Raw genomic sequence first — 4,608 nt, forward strand, 5'->3', positions numbered from 1 at the left:
TGATTTGTTTATCAGCTTTATTTTATGTATATCTTGAGCTTTACCAAATTCACTTAGAGATAAGCATGAAAATTTTTATAAATAAATAATATAGTAATTCTTAGACTTTGCATAAATTTCTCATGTATGAACTGAAAAGCAGATGTAGGGGGAAAACTTCTCAAAACGTAATCCATAATAAATTCTAACAAACAAAAATATTTCTTATGAATTTTTATTAGAAAATCTTGCATACATTTACCATGTTTGAGTCTACCTTTACAGGGTTCATTTTTATACATGTTAATTTTAGTGTACACTTTATTCTTAATGAATGAATCTTGTCTCATGACTGAAGAAAGAAGGAATTATCATGAAGGTTAGTGTCTAAGAAAATGTTTCATAACCAAAGAAAATATTTCAGTACATTAGATATTTCTAGGACATGAATAGTCAGAAGAATAAAAAACATAAAATTGTTTATTTAAAAGAATACATTTTTTAATTGTTCTTTGAGTGTTAGCCAATCACAATCTGGTGTTATCTACAGTCACTGGACTTTGTTTGTTTGGAGGTGAGGGTTACATTGACTGTTAAGTGATTTGTTCATATGTATTTTATTTCTTTATCAACACAAATTTCCCATAAATAGTTTAAAACGCTTGTTTATGTGAATATTTTCCAAAGTTCAAAGAAAATTCTTAACTTGAAAAAATTTTATTTAGATAATTCATTCTTAATTATTCTTGCCAACTTAGTCAATGCATCCCCTGATCAATGAATCAGTGTTAATCCCTTAACATTATTTTCTATTTCTATGTTCTTAGTGCCTCTTCTCTGATTTCACAACTACTTATCAAAACAAACAGCTTATCCTGTTTCACTGCTCTCAACATCTTTCATAATTGCCCTGTGATGTTTAAAGTTGCAGATAATTCACATATGAAATATACTGTCTTTAATCTATCCCATTTCCTCAAATTCTCTGCTTTCAATGAAACCTGAAATCTAATTTAAAGCAAAGTTCAAAATAAGATCTGTATAACATCCATTGCAGTATTTTCACTTTGAAGATTTATGGCATGCTACAGCCTAGCTTTTTTAACAGGAATGAAAAAAGTAAACATCAAAAAGAGGGGATTCTAGCTCAAAGTAATTTGAGAACTCAGAAGAAATCACTTGTCAGCTTCAAATTAATCATTCATTCCACTGTTGACTAATTGCTTTTCAGAATAGTGAATTTCAAGGTACAATTTCATGGCCACTATCATTATTCTTGGAAAACAATGGAAATGCGAATGATATTATGACCAAAGACAGATACACAATTCCATTTCCAAAATGGCAGATTCTGGAAAGTTATGTGCTATTTTTAATAAATTTGAGAACTTATTGTTAAAGTAATGGGCAATGACCATGTAGGATAAAAAATGAGGATAATTGAGAATCAACATGAGTTCCCTGGGAGGAAATTAATCCAAAGTAACATAATGTTGCTCTACCAGCAGCATCCTATGGCAGGATGTCTCCCTGGAAGTTCTCCGCTCCCAGGCATGGGTCCCTGGGCTTCCTGCCTCAGAAGCACACAGCAGCTGGCACTGTGGGAAGGTGAAGAACTTCCCCAATGATCATTCTTCCAAGCCTGTGCACCTCACAGCCTTCCTCGGCTACAAGACCGGCATGACCCACATGGTGAGGGAGGTCGATAGGCCAGGGTGCAAGGTGAACAAGGAGGAAGTTGTGGAGGCTGTGACCATTGTGGAGCTGCTGCCTGTGGTACTGTGGGCATTGTGGGCTATGTGGAAACACCTCGAGGCCTCCAGACCTTTAAGACCATCTTTGCTGAGCATTTCAGCAATGAATGCAAAAGGCACTTCTATAAAAACTGGCATAAATGTAAGACAAAAGCCTTTACCAAATGATGCAAAAAGTGGCAGAACATAACAGCAAGAAGCAGCTGGAGAGGGACTTCAGCAGCATGAAGAAGTACTACCATGTCATCTGCGTCATTGCCCACACCAAGAGGCGCCTGCTTCCTATACACCAGAAGAAGGTCCACCTCATGGAGATCCAGGTGAACAGAGGCACTGTGGCAAAAAAACTGGACTGGGCTGGTGAGAGGCTATAGTGGCATGTCCCTATGATTCAAGTGTTTGGGCAGGATAAGATGATTGCTTTCATTGGGGTGACCAAGGGCAAAGGCTACATAGGGGTCACCCGCCATTGGCACACCACGAAGCTGCCCCATAAGACCCACCAAAGGCTGCATAAAGTTGCCTGTATCCCAATACAGGCAACTTTATGCAGCCCTTGGTGGGCTGCCGGGGTGGCCTTCTCTGTGGCTCAGGCTAGGCAGGAAGGCTACCATCACCACACTGAGGTCAACAAGAAGATCTACAAGATCAGCCAGGGCTACCTCATCAAGGACAGAAAACTGATCAAGAAAAATGCCTCTACTGATTAGGATCTGTCTGACAAGAGCATCAAATCTCTGTGTGGCTTTGTCCACTACGTTGAAGTGACCAATGACTTTGTCATTCTCAAATGCTGCGTGGTAGGAACCAAGAAGCAAGTGCTCACCCTGCATGAATCCTTTCTGGTGCAGACCAAATGGCAGGCCCTGAAGAAGATTGACTTCAAGTTTATTGACACCACCTCCAAATTTGGCCATGGTTGCTTCCAGACTGTGGAGGAGAAGAAAGTATTCATGGGACCCCTTAAGAAGGACAGAATTGCAAAGGAAGAAGGGGCCTAATGTCAGAACAGATTGCACAGCTGATAGAATCTCAATAAAATTATTTTGGGGGGGGAAGTTACATCACGTTTTTTCTCTGATAAATTTTTAATGTTACTGATCAGCAAGTCACTGCCAAGATGATGTATTAATTTCAACAAAGAAAAGTATCACATAATACCCTTAGAAATAAAGTAATAAATATTAACTTTAATAGCACTCATTTTAATTAATTAATTGATTTTGGCTGTGTTGAGTCCCAGTTGCAGCATGTGGGATCTTTCACTCTTTTTAAATTTATTTATTTATTTATTTTTGCTGCATTGGGTCCCAGTTGCAGCACGTGGGATCTTTTATTGTGGTGGGCAGGCTCTTTGTTGTAGCAATGTGGGCTTCTCTCTAGTTGTGGCACTCGGGCTCCAGAGTGCGTGGGCTCAGTAGTTGCAGTGCATGGGCTTAGTACCCCCACAGCATGTGGGATCTTAGTTCCCTGACCAGGGATTGAACCCATGTCCTTTGCATTGGAAGGTGGATTCTTAACCACTGGACCACAAGGGAAGTCCCCCAGTAATAGTACTCTTAAGAGGATTACTTAAGTATTGATTAATAGCTATAGATCATGCTGAATAAAGCTTCAATTATAGCACTGTAGTTTTCTGACTCTATTTGGTACCACTTAATAATTAACTGGATGAGAAAAATGATTTTCAAATCAGATAGTAATTTTTAATATCAGTTAGATATCTAAAGCTGAAAAGATTTGTTAGAGTGATGTTCTCGAACAGCTAAAGTCCCTCCAACCAAAATCAACAAGATAATGAATAAAGATATATAAAAATAATCTAAGAAATTTTACACAGTCCATTATGCAAAATCTGGTTTCATAGCAGGTCCTATGAAAAAAATATCCAGAGGATTGATTTATTCACAATTTTTATTTTCATTCACTCATTTAATAAATATTTATCACCATGTCCTATTCCGGGTACTGGAAATATAATAGTGAATCAGAAAAATAAAGACTCTTTTCTTCTAGAGCTTCCATTTTAATAGGTTGTAGCATAATATTAACAAATAAATAAATAAACAAGATAATTTCAAATAGAAATAAGATTCAAAATATTTTGACTAGAAGTAGTGTTGAGGACTAATTTAGGCTAGGTCAGGAATGCCCACTGAGGATTCGATATTTGAGCTCAGAATACTAAAATGAAGGATCCAGATATAGGAAAATCAGGAGTTAAAGTTTTAAGGCAGAGAAAACATCATACGTGAACACCTTAGGTGAGGGAGGATGAGCTTGGCCAAGTAAAGAAAGTGGCAAGTGGTAGAATAAGATAACAATGATTGTGCAGAGTAAGATCATTTAAGAATTTTAGACTTCCGGGAAGATGGCAGAAGAGTAAGACGCGGAGATCACCTTCCTCCCCACAGATACACCAGAAATACATCTACGCGTGGAACAACTCCTACGGAGCACCTACTGAACGCTGGCAGAAGACCTCAGACCTCCCAAAAGGCAAGGAACCCCCCACGTACCTGGTTAGGGCAAAAGAAAAAAAATAAACAGAGACAAAAGGATAGGGACGGGTCCTGCACCAGCGGGAGGGAGCTGTGAAGGAGGAAAAGTGTCCACACACTAGGAAACCCCTTTGTGGGTGGAGACTGCGGGTGGCGGAGTGGGGGAGCTTCGGAGCCGCGGAGGAGAGCACAGCAACAGGGGTGCGGAGGGCAAAGCGGAGAGATTCCAGTGCAGAGGATCGGGGCGGACCAGCACTCACCAGCTGAGAGGCTTGTCTGCTCACCCGCCGGGGTGGGCGGGGCTGGGAGCTGAGGCTCCGGCTTAGGTCGGAGCACCGGGAGAGGAGTGGGGTTGGTGGCGTGAACACAGCCTG

The 4,608-nt window shown here is 39.9% G+C and overlaps 1 pseudogene; it reads left to right on the forward strand.

The window, feature by feature from the left end:
* Positions 1-1,332: 1,332 nt before the first annotated feature.
* On the forward strand, positions 1,333-3,378 carry LOC111163719 (large ribosomal subunit protein uL3 pseudogene; annotated as a pseudogene).
* Positions 3,379-4,608: the final 1,230 nt, after the last annotated feature.

The sequence above is a fragment of the Delphinapterus leucas genome, chromosome 19, assembly GCF_059928025.1.
Source record: "Delphinapterus leucas isolate spDelLeu-1000000601 "Yukka" chromosome 19, BTC_Dleu_Yukka2, whole genome shotgun sequence".
NCBI classification, from domain to species: domain Eukaryota; kingdom Metazoa; phylum Chordata; class Mammalia; order Artiodactyla; family Monodontidae; genus Delphinapterus; species Delphinapterus leucas.